Source organism: Furipterus horrens, unplaced genomic scaffold (genome assembly GCF_987537825.1).
Source record: "Furipterus horrens unplaced genomic scaffold, mFurHor1.1.pri manual_scaffold_9, whole genome shotgun sequence".
Lineage (NCBI taxonomy): Eukaryota > Metazoa > Chordata > Mammalia > Chiroptera > Furipteridae > Furipterus > Furipterus horrens.
The window spans coordinates 97,606,140-97,631,558 of NW_028327179.1; the positions used below are offsets into that span (position 1 = coordinate 97,606,140).

The 25,419-nt window shown below is 39.0% G+C and overlaps 1 pseudogene; it reads right to left on the reverse strand.

Moving 5' to 3' along the window:
• Window positions 1–1,848: 1,848 nt before the first annotated feature.
• On the reverse strand, window positions 1,849–1,915 carry LOC150002302 (U2 spliceosomal RNA; annotated as a pseudogene).
• Window positions 1,916–25,419: the final 23,504 nt, after the last annotated feature.

A 25,419-nucleotide genomic window follows, 5' to 3' on the forward strand; every position in this document is an offset into this window, starting at 1 on the left:
CTAAAGGCTTGTGAGCTGAACTGTTTACTATTTCTCTTCCTATGCCTGGTGGGGGGAGGATCTCCCTTCCTCCCCCGCCCCCTGCTGCTGCCCACCCCATTAAGAGTGAGTAGCTAAGATAAGCTAGTAAAAAAAAATTGGAGTTTATTCCTCAAAAATCAGCCTATAGAGTCTGAAAACTGGCTCTAAAGAGAGTTCAGTTTGTGAGTACTAGCTTTTGGTCATAGCAAGAAATGGAATCCTTCCAAAATATCCACAGTGACTGCTCTCTTCTTTTTCCAAGACTAGAATCACCTAAAATGGGCACGTACAAGCGTGGGCAAAAGTAGGTTTCCAGCTGTGAGTATGTGACACACAGTTTATACTCATACGACTACTTATTGATTATTGTATTATTTTCCATATGAACAGCTGTGAAACTACTTTGTCCACCCATGCATGTATCCCCTCTTCTAATTCTTTTGTTTTTGGAGATGGGCAGACTTGGTCACTCAACCAAATAGTAGTGAGCATGGCCTCAGAATGGAACTAAAGAGAAGCTAGGTACAAAGAAAGGAGTAATGGGAAGTCTCTTTGTAGCCCAAGCACTTTGTTAAATGTTTCAATAGGAACAGACCCTGAATGGCTGAAATCAAAAGGGATGTTTCAGGATGTTCCTTAAGAGGAGTCATCATCAAATCCATATTTCTGCAACATGGGGATTTCCATTTTTTAATTGGACTCTGTCTAAGGCATTCACTGCTTATGGAGGGGAATACCAGTCTCATTATATCAACATACAGACAGCACTTGTGTTAAATAAAAGGAAAAAACAAAACTCAGTTTCAGGTTATGGGGTGAAGCATGCGGTCAGCATTAGACTGAGCTTTCACCGGAGAAGTGGAGTGTATTAGAAACAGTCACTAAGGTTACACCTAATGGGGACTCTGAGTAATTGCATGAGACATGTCAGAATAATCTGAAAATAGTTTTAAGGATCCTGATGTGAAGGAGAAATGTCACATACAAATAACCTATTCATTCAGTAAACATTCCTTTACCCTCCCGTGGTTGGTTGAGATGTACCAGTGCCCCAGAGGTGATACAGACCTTACCTCCTTCTGCAAGATGACAGCCAGTCTGGCTTTCCAGAATTTATTACAGTGGGAAAACACAGCAAAAGAGGACCTACGGGTCCTAGAAGAAGAAGAATTCAAAATGAGGCAGAAATAGTATTTTTTACTCTACACTGGTTGTAAGAGTGTGAGTGTGTGTGTGTGTGTGTGTGTGTGAGAGAGATTTTTATTAAGGAAGATTGAAAACTGATATCCGATCTCAACTAAATCATATTCGGAATTTTTTTATAGTTTTCAGTTAATGCTTGTAATATATATATGATTCTATTCCTGATTTTTTGGGGTCACAGATTCGTTTGCCATCTTCATAAAATCCCAAGGTGAAACCATCCACAGTGGAATCACGCCTTTTGACAATCAGCTTTCTTTAGAGCAATCGAGGTCGAGTAGGTGATATATCAGAGGAAAAAATGCACATGAATAAAGCCCACTCGTGGTTTGCTGGTGTTCTGTGCAGTAGGACTTAGGGGTGGCAGTCCTGGCGGGGGCTGGGTATCTTGTTTGTACAGGAAACGCATTTTGTTTGCACTGTGTGCTTACTTGTGGTTTTTTGAAGGGGTTGCTAATGGAGGTCACGTGGGGTTTCTGTCACACCAAGCCATCCTTCCCAGCTGCCGCAGGTAGTCACGTAGTTCCGGGGAACGACACCACTTAGGCAGAGAAGGATGGCTTCTGGCTGTTATGCGTAGCCCATATTGTCTGATTTTAGCTAGGTTCTTTTTTTTTTCTTTCCTGATGGTGAAATTTTATTGGAAATTGTATTTCTACACTTGATCTTAGCCAAAAGGCCGAGAAGTGATGGAAATTGTATTTCTTATCAAGGATAAAACTAGGTAAGTCTCCTTGAGTGAGGTCATTTGATTTAGTGGCAGAAAATATCATATTCATCTAGCTCAAATTTTAATGTTAAAATCTCAGATTTGACCCAGTAATTCCATTCCTGGTAATCAAGTCTAATTTAAAAAAGAACCAAAAATATTAAAAAGCCTATGCCCCTCTAGAAATTTCATGTGGCATATTCATGATATACAGATTTTTTAAATAGCCAACATATCTAACAGTGGAGAATGTACACATTATAAAGTCTACTAGATGTAATATTATGTAGCTATTAAAGTTGCATTTATGAAATTTTATAATAATATACCATAAGATTCTGCTGTAATTTTAATATTATTATCATATACAATTTCATGTTAAGAATGAATTGTTAGAACATGTGCACTGTAATACCAGAAATAAACTCATCAAAATATTGATAGTACTGTTCCCAATAGTGGGATTTTGAATTAGTAACTTTTCTCTACTTTATACAAAGAACATATAGTGATAACACAAAAATATAAACCCCTCCACTATTTTGAAAATTCTGATTTTTGATATACTGTGTGGCTATAAGTATCTGTATGATTTATGCAAAATAATATTTTTCACTGATTTTTCAAACATAATTTTTCAAAAAATAATAAATGATAGTTTTTAATAAATTCTTTTAAATTGAATACTTGAATGCTGTACTTAATATATGAAATTCGATTCATTTAATACATTATTTAGAGCATCACAACATACATTTTAAATGCATTCATGTCAACTGGCCATCAATGCAAGGACATTCTTTAGGCTAAATAAAATATGGCTATGGGGAAAATTTCCATAAAACTTCGTTCATTTATATCTCAAGGGAGAGCTATGTCATCTATTCTAAGATTCACAGGTCCGACAGACACTACCTTGAGGAAAAAATATGATAAACTCTAAATAGAAAGTTAAACATGAATTTATTAGTGAGTTATTCGATCCATTAATGCTGCCTCAGTGTGACAGAAATGTCCTTTGCTTTCACTGACTTGACTTCTAGTGCTAGACTTGTTCTTAAACATAAAATCAGAGAAACGATCAAAATGCTTTTTTATAATAGCTATCCTTGCAACATGCACTTCTGTGAAGGTGTGCACATGTTACATCTATGACTAGATGAGCATTATATCTACTCCAATGTCAATATTTGCATGTGCATTTCAGAAACAGGCCTCCAAGGCTTACCTGACCTGCCATGTTTCCCAAGCCAGAAGGTTGGCAGGTGGTCTTCTGTACGTGGTCTCTCTCCCACCGGTCCTTTGGTCCTAGCAGCTTATTATGGTCAGGGATCATGTAACTTAAAAACTTTCTGCTATTTTAACTATATAGTTAGAATATATTAGATATTTTAACGGTATTACATTGTATACTAAAGTAGCTCAGAATTGTGTAATCTCATTTTTTTAAATTGATTTTTGTGTATAATCAATTTTGTCCCATTCTTCAGCAGCCTGTCTTTAAAATTTTGATATTCTAATAGTCACTGTGCAATGAAATGGCTAATGTGCACAATGTCATATTTTCAAATTGAACTGAGATATTGAAAAAAGGCCTAAAATCTACCTCCCTGGGAGAACACAAGCTCTCCCTGAGATGAAGTAAAGCAACATAGCGATGCAGTGATTGATCATCATTTGTCTTGTCAGAGTTGCCCATAACAGGCAACTACAGAAATGTTAGGATCGGGCGCACACATCAGTAAGATGTGGGCAGGTCTGCAAGTGTACGCCATCCTTCTTCTCTGGTTTCCTCTCTCGGCGGGAAGATGTCTACAGTCCCATTCTCTGTTCTCGGGACATACTTAGCATCGTTCGCTGACAGCATGCCTTTCTCCCTCCCACCGTATTTATTACTGTGTAATGAAAGCGAGACAAGGCACGTGGTTCGGAGAGAAACCGACTGGATGAATCCCCATCAGTCTCTACTTAATTGATGGTATTCCCTGAAGACTGAGCTGTTTATGAAATTGCTGAGCACACCCACGTCAGATAAACAGATTTATGAATTCTGAATGACATGCTGTTCTAGAAACATCAGTGTTTGAAACTTACATGGGTTTCATCCGCACAATTCTCTAATACCCAGTATCACCCCAATAAATTAGATATAAATAAACATTAAAATAAATAAGTAAAAAAAAAAAAAAACCCAATGCCTGAAACTAAAATAATTCTGTAGATTTTTTAAGTGTGTAATGATGACACTGTTTCCGGAGAGTGACAACTATTAATAGCACCTCATTATTTCTTTTTTCCCCCATTTTAAGAACATCTAATGTATGACTATACGAATGTTGAAATTAACATCGCTTAGAAAAATAACATGAGGAATTAAGATAATAAGAGTAAAGTATGGAATAAAAAGTATTTGGTTTCTAGAAAAAAAAAAATTAAATCCCTGCACATCTGACCATGCCCTTTTCTCCTTCTAGAGTAAACGACAGCTCAGATTTCACACTCGAGCCTGTTCAACTGTAGTGTATATGAAATAATGATGGAATGTTTAACACAGCCCTTTGCATCCTTCAGGAGACTTTATTTTTAATATTTAAGGCCAGTGAAAATATTTCTAAAGAGTGACTTTCCTGTTCTTTAAGCTTAAGGTTTGTACAGGGAGTCATAGCAGATTTCTGCTGCGCGTGGCCCAGCAGGACAGAGCGATAGTGATTCTCCACGAAGCCAGCAACATGGCTAGATAAATCCGGAACATGCAGGATACTTTCAGAGTCCATTCATGGAATAATCCAACGATTTTAGGTTCATTTTTGTCTAATACTGAGAATTGGAATTATTCATAGCCTATGGTAAATATTCAGTACTGTGTTTAAGATGCCAACTTATGTTTTAAGAATGTGTTTATAAGAATGAGGGGTGATATTTGCATAGTACAAGATGACCAGCTCCCCCTTGCCTTTGGCTAGAATGCAGAGGGGGCCGTCTCTGTTTCACTTGTGGTTCAAAACCTCTTTGTTGTTTTTTTAGTTTGTTCTGACCCATATCAGTGCTGCTCTGTACCCCATAATTGCCAAAGTTGGGACGCCAGTGGCGGAATGCATTTCGTCTGCGTGATGATGCAGTCATTGTCCCGTAAGATCAACGCTCTCTCCTGACGGAACTCTTTCCTTTCACGGTCCTTTTCATTGACATTTTTGATGTCCTCGTACAAATCTTTGTAAGACTAGGAGTTGAATCTCTTCCATTGGCCTATATTTCATCTGAGCCTTGGAGGCTAGTGAATTTATGCTACATAGTTTTCCATGCTTTATTAAGGTTTAAAAAGGATGTCTTCTCCGTAGATTCTGATCCTGGAAAGCCCTATGGTTTTACTAAAACATTCTTTCTTCTGTAGAGGCTGGGCTTAGCCGAGACATTATAGTGTTCTTACCTGGCCCAGTTGGGATTTCATTAACTGCTCTAAAGGCAGGAAATGAACGGGATGAAAAAGGTGGGGGAATAAATCAAAAAGAAGTGTATGTGTATGTATATCGTATCGTATCGGCAGCCGTCCGTCTTGAGAGACGATGGTGTAGCTTCTTAAGAGTCTATCTGCACCGCCGAGAATGGCTGTGCAGTCTGACTCGGGAGTGACATGGTATCTGTCTCCTCCCATGTTGAATCAACATCTTGCGATGACGCTGGAGTGTCCTCTCCAGTGAAGCTGAAGCTACAGAGCCTGGGCGGGGTGATATGGAGGGTCTGCTGTTGCCCATGCAGCAGACCCCCCCTCTCTTCGCAGCTGAAGGGTCCAAGGGAAAGACGGAGTCAATACAGCTTGGCTTCAGGTGCGCCGCAGGAGTTGCCGGTGTTGACTACAACGTCAAACCGCCTTAGGGACTCCGGCTCCGGATTTTCTGTCGGGGTTTACTCCCTTAGCCTTTCCCCTGAAGAGGTATGCCGCAAGGCAGCGGAGGTTTTTTGCAGTTAGAGTTTTCCTTCTCTGATGTGCCCTGACTGGAAGATCGAACCAGCGACACTTAGCTCGCAGGCCAACGCTCAATCCACTGAGCCAAACCAGACATGCCTGGGATGTGGACCAAGTCCTCAGTTGCGGGCATGTGAGAGGCAACCACATCTGTATGTATATATACATATACATATACATATACATATATATTTTATATATATACATACACACACACACACACACACACACACACACACACACATATATATATAGAATACATGGACACAGGAAACAGTGGGGTGAGGTGGGCCAAGGGTGGGGAAATGAGGAAGGAAGGAGTCTGCTTGGGGCGATGGGCGCGTGATCCCATGTGCAGATGATGTTTGGTTGCGTTGTATACTTGAAACCTGTGTGGTTTTGCAGACCAATGTCACCCCCATAGATTCAATTTATAAGATTAGTCAAAGCATGTATGAATGACTCATGGACATGAACAGTCAAGAGGGAATTGACTGTGAGCGACAGGGGTGGGCTGGGCAGAGGGGGGCAAAAGGGAAAAATGGGGACATCTGTAACAGAATACGCAATAAAAAAGAGAAAGAAATAAATAAAAATATAAAGGCAAGGAATGAAATTGGAAAAGGGGTAAGTCCTGCTCCCATTAATAAAAAAGAAAAAAAAAAAAGAAGAATGGTCTGGCCTGTGATGTCTGCTTTAAGCAAGAGTTGAGTTTTTCTCGTTTTCTTTTGCTCCAAAAAACAAACTTGTGTTCATAGTCAACAGTGTGGTATTTTCTAGCCAACAAAAACCGACCAACTACTGGATTCTAGAAGGAAAGTCTCTAATGATGATGAAGAAACTGCTGCTTTTCAATGTTTAATGTGGGGATTGGAAACTATCCACTCCTTATTTTACACAGTGTCTTTAATGGTTTACTGCTGCAAATGATGCCTTTTAGAGCAAGGAGGGAAAGAGAAAAGAGAAGCACTGCAATGTCGGGCCAGTATCCTGTGTACTCTCGCCAACGCAGAGCTACCCGCTGACCCTGAAACAAGTGCATCTGTTTTTATTTCGACTCCATGGGGCTGGAGGTCTCCTACTTAGCCCCTCAGAGTCCTCTTCACCCTGCTCCCCTCTCCTTGGTGTGCCAGGAAGTTGGACTTGGACTGTAGGAATGGGCCCTATTCCCTCTCTTACCCAGCTGGGTTGAGTATGGGAGCACCAATTAAAAACCTGGACGGAGAGAGGAGACAGATGTTCAGAATGTATCCTCCCAGCTTTCTTCCTAGAAGCAGTGTGGGCCGGTGGCCAGATCGTCTGAATTCAAGCTGGCCATCTCATCAAGCGTCCTTCTCCTAGCTCCTTGTCACTCTGGGCTCTGCTGCTGGCCTTATCACGTTGTCCCTGGAGGTTAGGAGGCACGGTGACTGCATTCCCCTGTTGGTACTAACCCCAGCGCCCAGCAATCCTGTACTTCCCTTCTTTTGACTCTGTTTTTATAAACAGTCATTTTGTTAAACTCTCTAATTTGAAAGGTAGGATCCTGAGTAATTCACGTTTTTTTTTTTTAAATTTTAAAATTAGAAGGTAATTTTTTGAATCAAGATTACCCAACATATCCCATTTCAGCTTTACTTGAAAATTATATGCATTCCATTGCATGGAATGCATAATATCTTTGATAATATTTAGAGCTTATAGATTACCATAAAATAATCTATGATCATAAAGCAATCTAATTCATAATATGGACTTGGGCTATTGAGTATGTTATCTTAATAATGTATCATTATTTGATGAAATTTTCTCTAAATTTGAAGAAAATTATTATATTGAGAACAATGACTAGAAGGTAGGAAGAGAAAAAAAATAAGGAATGGCTTATCTTTTCTCTGTTATTACTGACTTCTGAAAAAAAACAAAAAGAAATTACATGAGAAAGGAAAGGGAGCTGAATTCATATTCATTTAACAATTGAGCCTTTACAAAATCTTTTCAACATGCATCATCTCCGTTCTTACAATTTGAGAGAAAGGCATTCTAATTGCCTCCATTTAAAACACGGAGATGCTAAGGAGGAGTTGACTGAGGCAGTAGCATCAGCCTCTGGTCTTATATTCATGCCTGTTTACTACAGACAAGAGCTCTAAGTATTTTGTTATTCCTGTTTGATTTGGGCTAAATTCTGTTTTAGCATGTTTTATACACTTGTTTTCAAGGACACATCACCAATTAAAATCATTGTTCCAGGTACAGAAAATTATAAAATATATTTGTGTTATGAATATCAATCATAGCTGTTAAAAATGACGTATATTTTTTAGAAAGGTATGTTGAACCATTCTAGCAAAGTTTTTAGTGGGAAAGATTAAGTAATATAGAAAATATTACAACAATTAACCATTAGCTTTGAATAAATCCCTAAAGGAAAAACAGTGAGCTACATTGTTTAATAAAACCTACACTTTAAGTTATTTTAAATTTCTAAAATGTATCATTTTGAGTATAAGACTTAGTTCCTTTTCATATAATATCAAAGGTGTCTCTGTGTACTGTCAGGACATAATACTTCTGGAATACTATTAATCAGACTGAAGAAAGTAAAAATCGATTTATGAAATTGTCCGGACCCAAAAGGAAGGGTAGGCATTAACGTCTCACGTGCTAAATTGGATACCTTAAGATACAGTGCATCTTCAGTACTTGACCTTAAGTGTCAGGAATAGAATACACTATTTCTCCCTTTATAAGCAATACTTTTGAGAGGCGTTTCTTACCAACATTATTTTGTGCTGCAAGGTGAAAATGATGAATACATTAAAACATTAACTATACCACTAATTAAAAATATAATCAATCTGTTTATATACATATGTTCTTTTACTACTAGACCCCACCAATCCAACTTCTAGATTTAAACTGACCACCAGCATGATGCCATGGCATCATTTACTTTATTTAAATCTAGCTTTTAATTTCTTCCAGCATCACTGAGTTGATAGCAAGCGTCTTTAATGTCCGCAATCAAAGCACATGTTTAGATTTTTGTTTCTTTTATGTTATGATTGCACAGATTTTTATTCATCTAGATTATATGACTTCTCAACTAATCCCAGGTATTCACTGGTAATGCTCTCAAGGCAAAGAGCACAAGAACAACGTTAGCTTCAAATATTCACCTAAAATTTGACCACGTGAATGCTGCTTGACCAAGTACCATTGGCGATGTCACTCTGAAAATACCAGAAACATCCTGTCCCTGCCCAGTGGAGGGTTTTAAGGGAATCACATTCTGATTTATTGTGGTGTGGATACTTATTCCATTTTAAAAGCTTTTAGAACAATATAAAACTAGCAGCATAGTGGAATGTATTGTACAGTAGGGAAGAAATGGGGTTTCAAAATAAGAAAGCCATTCATTTAACTTCTATTTAAAGTCTTTTTTACTCACTGGGAGCCTTGGTTTTCTTATAATTAATTGGGTATTAAAATGCTTTCCATTGAAGATGTCTTGAGTTTAAAATAACTGTATACAAATATTTGGTTCATAGTAGGTTTCCATTCCTTGATGTGATGTTATACAAATAGTTCATAGATGTCCGTCAGTCAGGGACTTCCTTGCATCTGTCCCCTTCCTTTCATTTATCAACCTTACCAATATGCCAGACAATAAAACCTTTTTAGATGACAAAATGCTTTTATTATATACATAACAAAAATTTTTGCTATTCATTTAGCAACCATATTTTGTCATGGTTATCAGGAAAAAATGAGAGAGAGAGAGAAAGAGAGAGAGAGAGAGAGAGAGAGAGAGAGAGAGAGAGAGAGAGAGAGAGAGAGAGAGAGAGAGAGGGAGAACACGAACCTGCTTTTGGTTGTTTGCTTTGTTCAAAATAATAGATACAGAAACATTTGAACAATAGTGATTAGAAGAAAGGTCTGGGTTATATAGTTCAAATTACTTTGAAAATTTCTGATAGAACTCAAAAGATGAGAACAAGTAAGTTGGAAATTAGGAAAATATTTTTTAAACTTTCGGCAAAAATGAAGCCCAATATTCCAGTACATTCCCTGCCAGACTATTTTCTATCTAAGACCATAAAGAAATGAGTTTAAGTGAAAACACAGATCCAAATGAGAATCACATTAATAGCAAGGTGATTCCCAGTAATTTCCTATGGACATAAAGATGGTTATTTTAGTGAATTTGGAGAGGATATTTAATCTAATATAATTTAAATTTAGGTAATAAAGTACATAATATTACGATCATCCCGATCAGGTGCAGACTAAGGAAAAATATGGTTACTTTAGGAAAATAAAATAAGAATACAGGGTACAGATGATGTGTTGTAGAACTATACACCTTAAGCCTGTATAATTGTGTTAATCAGTGTCACCCCAGTGAAGTCAATAAAAAGGGACAATAAATAGACAAATAAAAGAAGTCAACTGTTGAAGAACCAACTGGAAGAATGGTTCTTCTAAGTGAAAGATAAGAGTACAGAGAAGAGATATGTTAACAAGAAATAATGTATTTTCACGAGCAGAAGTATTTGTATTTAATTGTCAGCTAATTTGTCCAAGACCTCAGACAAGCCAGGGTCATTGAAACCATCAAAACTATTCAGAATCAAGAAATAGAAGTAATTATTTTAATCTTGGAAATTCTCTCATGTTCTAATAATGCAGTTCTATTTGTTTGATGTTTGCATTCTCCCACTAAAGGGCAGAGAATGTATAAGAACCACATGTATTTTGTACATTATAAAGTAAATATATCAACTAGCACGGTGCTAGGCACGTAGTGTTTGCCAATCGGTATGTGGCGAATGGCCAATGTATAAATGAATGGCTGCGTGAATGATAGAAAAAAATATCTGTTTTAATGTAGGAAAAGTTACCAAAATTTAGTAAGGAAATAGGTAGGATATTATTTTAGTTCCTGAAATCTGTTCTTCCTATTACTACGTTCTCAGTTTAGCAGACTAATTGGATGGTGTAATAGCCTGAGTGTACCAAAACCAAATAAACCAGCAAGTGGAAAACTGTGCTGACTGATGACAAGGCAATTATTTCAAGTTATTATTAATAAAAAGTGTTTTTGTTTAAAGTTATTTCCTGATTATACACCCCTCAATATTTGAATCTGACACTTGATACTCCACGTATGAGTTTCACTCAGTAAGAAAACATTCTAAAGCTTATTAAAATTGCTACACTTGACTCTCCTCTCTCAAGAGAAATATAAAGACTAATTATTTATAATTGAAGTTAGACTGATTAGTTAGTGTGGCTTGTTCCTATGACTAATTAATGAGTGAATGGCCTGTCCTTATCCTTTGATTTGTTGCTGATTAATAAATCAATAAAATATTACTGGTAGGGAAAAAAAAGAACAGGAACAAACTCCAATAATGAGATGATGGCTTCCCTTTTTCACTTTCTGAATATGTGCAGTCTCAAAAATAAAAAATCCACATCTTGAATAAAATTAGCTGAGACCGTGGCTAAATTTTTGAAGGAGAACTAGAATTGATGACTCACAAAGAGTAAATTATTCGCTCACAAAGATTAACTTACTCACTCACCCCTGGAGCATGAAACTCCAGAGTAGGGATGCAGCCATTGCAGTTGAAACTCGTCAAAGCCTTACTGCCTTGTGTTTCATTTCTTAATAAACAGAAATTTCAAACTTCAGGTTTGTTTTTTCTAGGTCAGTTCTTTAGAAAGTGCCTCAGTCTGGTGTGCATGCGGATGACGTGTCTAAGATAAAATGCTGTGGAGATTTTGAGTCACTCAGTCTAAGAATATCACAGTCATGACAAAGATGCTACGTAATGCAGGCAAAAATCAGTCACTTCTGTGCCTTTCATGCTGTTTGGATAGATCAGCTCCAAAGGGAAGAATTGGGGGCTTCACAGATGACTTCTAAAGCTTCAGCCCCTTTGGTGCCTCTTTCTGCCAGGAGTGAGTGTGTGTTGGGGGCATCATTACTATTTAAATAGCTGGAAATGAGCCATATGCAGAGTGCAGAGCTAGCGTTACAGTAGAAATAGAAAAGGCATCAGCCTTCCCTTGGTGCGCACTTGGCAGGTCACCGTCAGAACTGGTTTGAGAGAGACACACAAGCTGCCTCTCTGGCTCCACATCTGTGCTGCCTCACTCTCCACATGACTCTCCTGGTCTCTTACTGGGAGTCAGGAAATGTGTCCCTCTCCCTGCATCTCTCCTTGACTTCATCCCTCCAGAATTATCCTGTTCTTATGCAACATCAACTACCACTTCAAAGACTAAGCAGTACATAGTCTAAGGGAGTGGGTTGGATGTTCTGAGCCTATTGGAAAGTACAACATTTGAAGACAGAGAAGCACCATTTGGCCCAGTTTATCAAGTGTTGCCTTGATCATCCTTAGGACCTTTGGTAAAGGCTAGGTCTTCGCCATCTATTTAGTAAGTTGAGTTGTTGATAGGATTTTTTTTTTACAGCTTTATTGAAGTATAATTGATACACAAAATCTGCACATATTTAAGGTATACATACAATTTGGTGAGTTTGCACATATGCGTACACCAGTGATACCATCACCACAATGAAGGTGATAAACATATCTATCACCTGTAGAAGTTGCTGGAGATCTGCTGCCCACCATAATGGCTGCATTTAACAATAAAGTTTTGTGCACTTAAAAATTTAAGAGAGTATATTTCATGTTTTTAGAGAGCAGAAAAAGGAGAAAGAGAGGGAGGGAAACATCACTGGGTGGTTGCCTCTCACTCGGCGCCCCCAATTGGGGACCTGACGTGCACCCTAGTCACGTGCCCTACTTTGAATCGAACCAGCGACACTTGGCTCGCAGGCCGACGCTCAATCCACTGAGCCACAGCAGCTTCTTTATTTTTGACATTGACACAGATGTTCTCATTTCCCCTCTTCACCCGCCTCCACCTTCCTTCTGGCCCTCACGACACTGTTTGTGTCTGTGGGTCACGCATATATGTTCTCTGGCTGATCCCTTCGCCTTTCATCCAGTGTCCCCGGACCCTCTGACAGCTCTCAGTCTGTTCCGTGAGTCTATGCCCCTTTTTCTATTTTGTTTGTCGGTTTATTTTGTGCTTTAGTTTCCACATAAGAGAGAGATGATATGGCATTTGTCCAGGGACAAGTTATTAGTTATATACTATATACAGCTTGCCCCTGGCTGGTTTGGCTCAGTGGATTGAGCGTCGGCCTGCGAGCTAAGTGTCGCTGGTTCGATCTTCCAGTCAGGGCACATCAGAGAAGGAAAACTCTGACTCCAAAAAACCTCCGCCGCCTTGCGGCATACCTCTTCAGGGGAAAGGCTAAGGGAGTAAACCCCGACAGAAAATCCGGAGCCGGAGTCCCTAAGGCGGTTTGACGTTGTAGTCAACACCGGCAACTCCTGCGGCGCACCTGAAGCCAAGCTGTATTGACTCCGTCTTTCCCTTGGACCCTTCAGCTGCGAAGAGAGGGGGGGTCTGCTGCATGGGCAACAGCAGACCCTCCATATCACCCTGCCCAGGCTCTGTAGCTTCAGCTTCACTGGAGAGGACACTCCAGCGTCATCGCAAGATGTCGATTCAACACGGGAGGAGACAGATACCGTGTCACTCCCGAGTCGGACTGCACGGCCATTCTCGGCGGTGCAGATAGACTCTTAAGAAGCTACACCATCGTCTCTCGAGACGGACGGCTGCCGATACCAATATTTCATGTTAAGGGTTCTGACCACAGAAACAAAAATAAACAAAAAAGAGAACACAGATTCATACAATCTTGGGTAGTGTCTTCAAAAATCATGTGCTTCCAGATGACCCCTAACGCAGTGAGCATCTGTTTCACATGATACACACTGCTAGTTGGTGACAAATTTTAAATTATCAGATCCTCTGATTTTCATCTATGCTGTGTGATCTACTTATTGAAGATAGTTTACTATCTGAGTGTCTTTTTAAAAAAGAAACAAGTTTTATGTTAAACTGTAATATTTTCATTTGAAAAAGATATTTTGATCTTAAAAATTATTTATTTTCAGAATCTTAGTGTAGTTGAATAAGGAGTCTGGCAGGCACCGTAGCAATTCGCAGAGTTTATAAATCTGATACGGTTTTTGCAAGTTCCACAAACAAGAAAAAAACATATAGAGGCAAATCATTCTATTTCATAGTCATTCTGTGACTAGTGATTTTAATATACTTTATTGATAAACTTGAAAATATCTAAAATTAGTCCGTATATATCCTATGGTTTAGCTCAGTTCTGAACATACATGTTTATGTTACATAAGTATATATATATAATCCCTGAAAGTTCTTCCCTCAGCAGCAGTTCTATAACTTTAAAATAGTTACTAATAATTTGTGCTGTTAGGTTTAAATAAGTCTCTCTGATTCTATAGGTTTTTGTCTCACATTTACAATATGTATAGTTTTATATTTGGCCCTTTAATCCTGAAATGGTGACATGGCTCACCATACCTATTCAAGCTTCTGCTAGTATGTATTCAAAGCACCTTTACGGAACTGTAATATTTTACTATGTAAAAATTCCTGTAAGAATTTATATAAATCCACACAGACATAGACCCAGGCACAAAACTGTAAGTAAAATATGGACAGTACAGACAGCAACAAAAGGACCTACAGGGAAACATTATGAAGCAAAAATGGCAACATTCAAAATACAGCGTTAAAGAACTCATGTCTCCTTCTGAAAACAAAAGACAAAAAACAGAAAAACCCAAGAACTAACCAGTTTTAGACTGGCGATAGCCATTGATTTTCCATCAAGGAAATGATTGATTTAGGAAATTGTATTTGAAATATAGACTTTTTAAAAAGATTTTTTTTTTACTTTAGCAACAAACTTACACCCCTTTCAAAATTACCTGGGGGGAATTACTGTCACCCCAACTTAACCCCGCATGTTTTTAGGTATCTAAGATGAAAGTCGGCTTCATGCAGAGTAACTGGGTCTTTAATTTTTACGCGACTTTATGTGCAGTATTAGATGTGTACCACTTTCATGATAAAATCAGTTAATACATTTTATTTGTATTGTTTGAAGGACAGACCCTCGGGTTTTTTATGGGTTAAAATTTGTTCATGTTAGCGAGGCCTACATCTGAACTGACACACGAACATGTGCTTTGTTTGTCTTTCTTTGCTTCCGAAGCAACGTTGAGCCCTGGCTGCCGTGGCTCAGTGGATTGAGCGTCGGCCTGCGACCCAAGTGTCGTTGGTTCGATTCCCAGTCAGGGCACATGACTAGGTTGCACGTCAGGTCCCCAGTCGGGGGCGCGAGTGAGAGGCAGCCACACAGTGATGTTTTTCTTCCTCTCTTTCTCCTTTCCCCTCTCTCTAAAAATAAAAATACAAATAAAATAAATAATTTAAACAAAAACAAAGCGACATTGAAATTCTACTTTATTTTCTTTCACATACTGCGTGCCACCGTTAAAGTAAAACATGGAGTATGTGGGTTCACATGAAGATGGTCCGTTAGCTCTGCGTGATTTAGCCTTCTTACCTTTGCACAATATTTCACAGAAATGAGACGGTTGTCGGGGTTAGACAAGTGACGTATGACCGTGGAAAAGAACATTGATGCAGGCTCACCTCCCTGCGGCCCCCCAGGGCAGCAGTATACTCGCCCCCCTTACCCCAATCTCCTCTATTCTGATAAACAGACTTCTCAGCCTTGCAATGCCTGGCAGCAATAGCAGCCCCGTTTTCCTGAGGAGGTCATTGGGAGGGTTATTTGAGTGGTTGGATAGGTATAGACTATAGCCAGTGGGGGAAACTGCATGAAGAGTACATACGCAGCTTTTCCTTAAGAGATTTCATCAGACTTGGGAGCTCCTCCCTCTCTTCTGACTATCTCTCAAATGGGGATGCCTGCGAGGGGGGAGATATTTCAGGGAAAATGAAAAAAATATCTCATTCAACTGTCTCCTTCCAATCATCCTCTGTGTCAAGTGCTTTCATGTGATGTACCACTCAAGTCTTACGCACTCTTAGGAGAAGAGAACCATGCCATTGGGGACGGGGAAGCTCTGAAACTTGAAGAGGTTAAGTAACTCACCCAGATTGCACCCTTCATAGATTGCAAAGCAGCTTTAGAATTCAGATATTGTAAGTTCAGAGCGCATGGGTTCACTAATCTTGCAATGTTTTTTGACAACACATTTCAAGTATCTATTGAAAAATGAAACAGTTTGGGCCTTTCAAAACACTAACAGATCTGATCTCTGGGGGAGGAGGAGGAGGTGAGAGTGATGTATCTGAGAACAGAACCTTCTGGCATCTTGAGGAGCACACAACAGCCACGCCACCTGCAATGTTTTCTTCTGTTTGCAGGGCCCTGTTCGCTGTCCCTGGTGCTGACTGCCTCACCCGGACAATTCAGAATTGCTTTAAATTCTTTTTCCACTGGATTATTTCTGTCCCTATGTTTATATTTAAAATAGTGCTTTAAATAATGGCTTTTTTTAATTAAAATAAACCTGTAATATAGAAAAGAAATTTTCTTTACTAAAATGTTTTAGTCCGTTAATTTTACAATACAACTCCATTTTGGATAAACTTGGTTTATTTAGAAAATTATATTTTAGGCGCTGACACAAAAATTCTAGAGATTATACCTTTGAATTTGACTTTTATAAAAGATTTCTAGTTGATTCTGTCCGTAACCAAAAAACAAAATCATCTATAAGTATTCGTTGGGGTATAAGTCATAGTCTAGTGAATTCAAAGTTCTGTGAAACCCAAATAATACTTCAGTGCCATCTATAAATGTGCACCCTTAAGGACACAGACTGTGCACGACCACAGCCTTGACCCTTGAGGACTTTTCTGAGTATGAGCATTAATTACTCAGAGTAATCAATCTCATTGAAAGATAACCAAAAATATTCCAGAACTTAGCAGAGTATTTTTTAATATTATCAAGGGTCATTTGTTTGTTTTCTGTGTGTGTGTGTGAGAGAGAGAGAGAGAAAGAAGAGAGAGAGAGAAAGGAAAGGGAGAAATTAAATCATCTTATAGCAATGCAAGAAAACATAAATTTTCCCATACAATTGACTGAGTTGAATGATGAACATTGTGAAGATTTCAACAGGGGTGAAGAAAAGGCAGATAAAATGATTATGAAATAATGAAATAAGAACATAATATAGTTGGGAAATACAGACTACCCCCAACATGTCTAAGATACAGGGCTCTTACAGATAAAAACAAAATACTCATTACAGAGAATTCTTGGTTTCTCTTCAGCACATTGTGTTCTGTATCCTAATACTAAGTTGCTTAGTTGGTATGGCTGCCACTGTCTCCCTTTCAGTGGGACTAATCTGACCCACTTGTGATGGTGTTGAGGCTGTCTAATGGTCAATGGTGTCCTTCACTGACTCAAGGTGAAAGATGAAAGTGTGCTCCATGCTGTAGTCCTGTGGAAAGCTGGAGAAACGCCCTTGGAAAACAATGAATTTCATCAAGTAGTGGGGAACAAGGGCTCATTTCTAAATACCTGATTCTCTACATCTAAATTGCCATTCTCACACTAATTCCACATCAGCAGAGTTGTTGATATGCATATAAAAGTATTGTTTTTTAAGAGTGAAACTCCAGTACATGTCCAACTCTATTGGCAAACCTCAATATTAAAAATAAACTTTATTTTTTTTAAGGATGTTTTCATGGTAGCCACAAATCTCAGTATACTTTTCTAGGCATAAGCCTTGGCTATTGACCAACATTTTTGTACTCTGCAGCAGAGTTAAATATCATGGAAACATTAGTGTTTAAAATTAAATAGAAGGACTTGTAAAACATCTTTTACTTAACCTAGCGACACTCATATTTTCCTTTGTCTACATAATGGCACTCAAAATCAGTCAACTGTCAGATTACTTTTTAAAAAAAATAATTTATTTATTTGTTTACTTATTTTTATTTTTAGAGAGAGGGGAAAGGAGAAAGAGAGGGAGAGAAACATCTCTGTGTGGTTGCCTCTCACTTGCGCCCCCAACTGGGGACCTGACGTGCAACCGAGTCATGTGCCCTGACTGGGAATCGAACCAGCGACACTTGGCTCCCAGGCCGACACTCAATCCACTGAGCCACAGCAGCCAGGGCCTTGTCAGATTACTTTTAGCAACTTTATCAGAATATGTGCACTGTTGCATGATGGAATTTAAATCATGTGACTGACTAATACGACTCTTCTGGTTTGTAATGCACACGAAAGGCACAATCAACATTTATTGTATCAATGCATATTGAACCTGATATAGCGCTATGGAAAGCTGTTCAAATTGTACAATCAGGTGCGTTAAGAATCAACACTGGTATTTTAAAAATGCTCTTGTCCCCTATGTATGCAATTACTCATCCAGTTCCTGTGCCCTCTCTTCATGTTCTTCTTCAATCTGTAATTTCTTTGGATTTTTATACAGTTCACAGATAGTCCTGCAATAAATGGGCTAAAGTATATTGTCCCAGGAACCCCAGGAGAAATCACATTAATATCAGTAATATAATTAAACATTCATGTAAGAGATTATTCTTATGTCATTGACTTCTCTGCTCCCGTCCAACACGTTTTAATGACAATATTGTACTATTATGTGAAAGCATCTGCTGTTTTGATGCACAATCCATTTGCCACTCCTTCCTTCCCCTCCCAGGAACATCCGGTCTAAGGTTACAGAAAATCTGCTCAGTTTGATAATGTCAGCCCATCACAGTTCACTTCAGTAAAGCAGGCATCAAATCAGATGATGCGTGTCACACATGCATAAATGTTATATACATGCAAAGCAAATTTTAAGCCATAAATGCATAGAATTTTCTGATTTGTAAATGTGAACTAGATTTTTAAATTTTGTCTGGAAGAAGACATTGATGAAAAATAATGCATAGTTCCCATTGTCAACTTACTTGAAAATGATTTTTACAAAATATTTTGCATTAGAAAATGTCTTCTCCTTGAAGTTATTATCATAACAACAAAAAGTAATCATTTACTAAAAATAAACATTTCCAGTGAGGACATAGTCAGCTGTATAAACATCATACTGAATTAGGATTTCTATAAAAATAAAATTAACCCATCCATTTCCCCAGGGGCACTTCAAGGTAATTCTAAGCCATCATAAGCTGAAAATCATTACAGAATTGAACTTCGCCACTAGATAAGTGATTCTGACAAAATTGCCACTTTAGGGAATTGATCAGGATGAATGTCATTCCAAGAAAGGACTCTCCTAGTGAAAATGGAAAATATTTTCACTTGGAAGAAACTTTGTGAAATTGTTTAATGTTCCAGTATAGCAATAACTTCCTTATTCAATACTTTTCTAACCTTGTTAAATACCTGGGCAAAATGCTTTCTGTGTAGAAGGCACTTGATAAATGTTTGTTCAACTGAATTGAATTCAGACAAAAGACCAAAGGCATTTGGGAGAAAGTGGCTCTCAATTTCTTACCCTGTCCTCTGCCTGCTACTTGTGTGTATAAAGGGTATTTTATTTTTCCATTTAGTATAGGTACTGCCTTAGTTTGAGTCCCCCCAAAAGCAGACCCTTGCGGAGGATTCAGGTGAGGTGGTTTATTTGGGGGTGGAGGGGAACACTGTAGGAGTGGGCTGAGATAAAGCCGCATCATTAAAGCAGCAGCTCCTGAGGGCAGCAGCGCCTCATGCCCCAGGATGCTGTCCAGGGCCCAGGACTAGTGTGACACGGACCCTAGTGCTCTCCCAGCCGGAAGGCCGCTGCTGGGGCATCCGTACGTGCACTCCCATCAGCGTGAGGGCTGCTCCTAGGAGGGCTGATTCCCCGGCTCTTCCAGGCTGCTGGGCAGATGCAGAGCGATTCCCAGTGACTAGACAGAGTCTGTAGGAGAGAAGCGCAGGTGCTGGCTGGCTCTCCAGAGCCGGGTCATGGCCATGTGCCGGTAAAGGTGTGGGGACTAGAGCGGGGGACCACAGCACCGGTGGCACTGCCATCAGTCCCGGACCGTTCCTCCGGACCGTTTAAAAACCCTGTGGAGTAATAGCTAGAGAGGGTTATTTATTTTAAACGTCGCTGTATCATGGCAGAACCATTTTCCGATATTGTGGCTGAAGAGTTACTTCAAACACCTGCCTTAAAGCCTGCTGCCACTGCCTCAGAAGCAAGTGCGGGTCACACATGGCAGCCGGGGCCAGGCCGACCTCAAAGCCAAGGCAGGTCTGACCCAAGAGACCCATCCCGTCCCCTTCGCTCCTCCTGCACAGAACCCTGCTTATTATTGACTCCCCCCAAATCTGATTTTATTTTATTTTTTTGTGATAGGTAGTTTTTCTTTTTTAAAAAATTGTTCTATTACAGTTGTCCCACTTTTTCCTATTGCTCTCCCCCATCCTGCCCACCTCCTGCCTCTCCCACGGTCAGTCCCCACCCCATTGTCCGTGTCCGTGGGCCATTCATGCTAGGACAGCCTCCCACTCTGGAGCAAACGCCCCAAATCCCAGGCTACCCCGTGAAGGTCATTTCATAAAATAGCACTTTTGTTACATCGTATTATGTAGAAATGGGGTGTATACTAGAGTTGTTTTATAAAAGATTGGTTTCTATCATCAACCGTTTCATTGAAAATCTGACCTGGAATGAGTCGTCTATAAAACGTGCAGAATAAAACTTGCGGAAGGCTGTTGTGACGTTTTCTCAGGCTTGTAAAACTGGGTCATGCACTTCGACAGTTTTAATATTGTTCAAACATCTTATCAAAAGAGCCTGAATCATCCTCAGGACTGCATTTTAATTTGATATTTAGGGACTTTCATTTTGAACTTTCCTTCCACGCTTTGATCTTTTATTTAAAAGTGTGAGAAAACTTGACCTGTTGTTCCTCTTTACAGTGAATCACGGGAGAGTCCACATCAATTTTCCACATTGGTAGAGAGGAGGCAGTTGAAAGGTCACTGTTAGAATAAGAAGCCTGAAACGTTTCTAATTATATCAAAACAAAAAACTAACATATCTGAATCTGTGCACCGTTCCAGCAGAGCATTAGCTTATGGCTTCAGTATTTATATTCAGTGCCTTATAACTCTTCATACCAATCAGGGACTAGTTATTTTTATTGTATTTTTTGCTTAGAGAAACTGAAGCTTAAGGAACTTAAAAATCTCTTGAAGGGAAGAGCCAGGACTCAAACCCACATTTTTCTATAAGAACTTACGCTTTAAAGCATTTCACTCTCCCGTTGCTTGAAATAGTGTGTCTGTGTAAATAAATAAATATACAAGCATATACACAAAGTTAATCGATGGTGGAAAATGTTACAGCAGTGGTTACCTCTGGGTGGGGGCGGGGAGATTGACTGGGAAGGAGTCTGACATAGTGGAAATATTGTATCTCAAAAGGCACACAGTTCCGTAGATTATACAGGTGTATGCATTTGTCAGAATACAACCAGTGCTAACATGTATGATCAGTGTGTTGGACTGAAGGCAAATTTTACAGGCACATCTTCTCCAGGTGTACTTCTCCTTCTCCCCTGTCTAGCCATGGCATCTGACTAAAAAGGCCAGTTGCTCCTCTCATCCTACCTCCCAGTCCACCGGACAGGTCAAAATCCAGCCCAGCTTGTCAGAATCCTCCCCAAGGACTTTCACAACTTGGGCGAAGAGGTGTAAAAACTTACTTTTTTTCCCTAGTGACAATTTTGCAAGGACCTGAACCCTACTTTGTGGCAAAGGTGACGAAGGCAACATTTTGAATTCTGTCAGGTTGGTGCAAAAGTAATGTCTGACTCTTTAAAAGAAAGTTTTAGTATTTACTAAATTTGTGCCTCTTCTTATAATTTTTTGATATCACAGTGACTAATTTATACCTTATATTTTCAGATTATCGAAGTATTGTTCATAATCATCCGCAATATTTGCACCCATGTTTGTCCCATCTAAAGACTACGTTAGAAATGTTTTATTCTATGAGTGTCATAAAGGTGCCAATGCAGGTACAGCAGCAAAATCTGTTCAGAGCGCTTATGGGGACGATGCAGTGACTGGAAGAAGTTGCAAGAAGTGGTTTTCCCCTTTCCAAAGTTGGGATTTCAGTTTGAAAAATGAGCCAAAAGAGGGTCGTCCAAAAAAATTTGATTCAGAAGCCTTGGGAGATGTCGCAGAAAATCCCACCATTACCTCTAGGGAACTTGCAGAACAATGTAACGTAGCCCACACAACCGAGCTACGCCAACTGAAAAGGATCGGGAAGGTGTCAGTAGTTGGAAAATGGGTCCCACACGAACTGTCTCCAGAGAATCTGCAACAGCGTGTTGCTTGTTGTGAGTCATTGCTTCCGTGACACCTTCAGGCACCATTTTTAGGTCGGCTTGTTACAGGTGCTGAGAAGTGGATCCTTTACCATAACATTAAACGCTGCCGATCATGGATCAGTCGAGGAGGAAGAAGAGTTCAACAACCAAGAGGAGGACTTCATCCAAAGAAGATCATGTTGAGTGTGTGGTGGGATATGGAAGGAATTGTCCATTACGAACTGTTAGACAACAATCCAACAATTACTGCTCATCTTGACTGTGAACAACTTTGTTGTTTCAAAGCAGCTTTGAACCAAAAGCGACCCTCCTCAGTCAACAGAAGGGGTGTCATCTTCCATCACGATAATGCTCATCCCCACACAGCTCGACTCACCAAGAATTTCTTGAAAGTGTTGCTTGGGAAATATTGCTTCATCCTCCATATTCTCCTGACCTTGCTCCTTCCGATTATCACTTGTTTCAGGGACCACAGGACCATTTTGATGGTCTCAGGTTGACATCAAGAGAAGAGGTTGAAAATGAGTTGGATTCATATTTTGCTTCAAAACCTAAAGGATTTTACAAGCGTGGCATTTATAAGCTAGTTGACAGATGGAATGAGGTTCTAGAAAGCAAAGGAGGTTATGTTAATGAATAAATATTTTCATATTCATGGGCTTTTTCATTTTTAAAATAGACCTCAAAATTGGACATTATTTTTGCACCAACGTTATATTATCAACAAATGGATAAAAGGCTTAAATGTAAGTCACAAAACCATAAAAATCCTAGAAGAAAACATAGGAGTAAAACCTCAGCTAGCCAACATAGAAATATTTTCAACAATGTTTCTCTTAAGGCACTGGAAACAACGCAGAAAATAAACCAAACTTACATTTAATATTAGTTTATTTAACCAGCTCTGTGTGGGTCGTGGCTACAATACCAGGCAACGCAGTGAAGAAGGATGAGCCCTGTTTAAGGCTGATTCTGTCTACTCTGCCCTTGTGGTTTGCAGGGGTAAACTCGTGAATTCCTCACACCTCCTCCATCTCCTGTGCTTCTCCCACACCTGGGCCCTTTTGCAGTAACTTAAAAATAGTCAACCACTCTTTATTCCACTCTGTGTGCAAGGGAGCATGATGTGCACATGTCATTGTTTCCGTTCCTCTAAAAAACAAAGGATTGCTAAATAAACACAAATCGCTCATTGTTGCAAACCTTTCCGATTTTATAAGCATGGGAGCTGGGATAGACAAACACAGCATTGGCTCCCTCGGGGTCGCAGGAGAGAAGGAGGCTTCCCAGCTGTTCTGAGAAGTGGCTCTGTTAACTTTCAAAAGTCTCAGGCAAATGTAGTGTGTCCAGAGTCATAACTTTGCATAATTAATGGTGTGATGATTTTTTTTTGCACTCTGGCGTTATTTATAGGAGCTTTCCAAGCATGTTTCAACATACTGTGACCAGTCATATCACAGTTAATGACTTAGCATTTGGTAGTAATGTACCTTTGCATTCTGGCTGATAGTGTGAGTCTCGTGGACCAACTGATAATGTTATAAAAGAACTTATAATGTCAAGACCAGCACTCTCCAAGGATACAGGTTATATTACATTAGATGGAACGAACCTTAGAGAACCTGTAGTCCTGCCTCCTAGTTTTACAGTTGAAGAAACAAGAGCTCAAGAGAGACAGGCTGATTTGCTCAGGGTCACAAAGCCTAATTAGCAGCCAAGCTGAGACTAGATTCCAGGGCTCCTATCCCCTGAGTGTGCTGCTGGGAAGCCACAAACCAACCCATCTTACTATTCGGACTTCTGCCTCGTCAACGGATATTGTAGTTGCCAGGTATACTTTGTCCTTCTTAAGAACTTACAACTCTGTCAAAACAAAATTTCACATAATCCAATGATTTTTCTGGCTTTGGCCTCATACAGCACATGTATAAGATGTTGAGCCTTGATGAAAATCTTAAAGGACTAAGGGTGAAACCCAGCACATCCAAGCTTCTAATGACATGTAGATAGGTCCAAATCAAGATATACAAAATTATTTTGTAATCATTTACATTTTCTACCTGTATCATTATTTAAAGCACAATTATGGGAAAAGCACGAGCATGGGACTGAGTAGACCAGATTCAAGTGTCATCCAGAGCGCTGCTGAAGGCTTAGTCTGCTCTTCAAATGAAGGGATGAAAAACGATACAGACTATATAAAGCCTATAGTGTACTGCTTAGCACAGAGTTAATAAAAATATAGTAAAATGTAATAATTGTTTTTTACCCTATGTAAGATATTTTCACCCTTGAATATTGTGATTAAAGAGATTATATAAATAATCTATTTAAAAACAAAAAATATTTTTCTATTAATAAGACAAATGCTTGCCGAGTGCTGGTCTATTTCAAGAACTGGTTAGACTGGCAGTACATTCATGAACAGAAGAGGAAAAGATTTCTATTCTGATGGAGCAGTGTACTAGTGGGTGGTTAGTGAAGTCAGGGAGGCAATTAAAAACGAATATAGCATCGGCCTGTGAACCTAGTGTCGCTGGTTCGATTCCCCGTCAGGGCACATGATTAGGTTGCACGTCAGGTCCCCAGTTGGGGGCGTGAGTGAGAGGCAGCCACACAGTGATGTTTCTCTCCTTCTGTTTCTCCTTTTCCCTCTCTCTAAAAACAAATAAATAAACAAATAAATTATTTAAAAAAATGAATATAAATACATTATAAATGCATATATCAATATACACAGCTGATAATTAGTATTAAATATGTATTGGACAATTGTTACTTATCTAATTTGTCAAGTTTTTTTTCCATATGATGAAAAATAACAAGGTTTTGCTTTGATTTTCATTTACCTTTGGGACAACCAATATTTTTTGAAAATTGATTTAAAATATTACATATATAATGTGAGTAATTACTAACTGTGATTTACTATTATGGAAACTAAAATAGACAATTTAAAGGTTTCTGATAATTTTTCTGTTTTATTTGAATATGATACCTGTGCTGATGTGTACAATGAAAACCTCTTCCTACTTGGGGACTCTGTCTTGATCTATTAGCAGCTTGTGTTCAGTTTAAAAGATAGAAGCTGATTTAATGGCAGATCATCACACAAATTGTGATATTTCTCAAATTTTCATATTCATGTGAAAACATATTTCTCATGCTTGAATTTTATTCATTTTATTTTTATTGTATT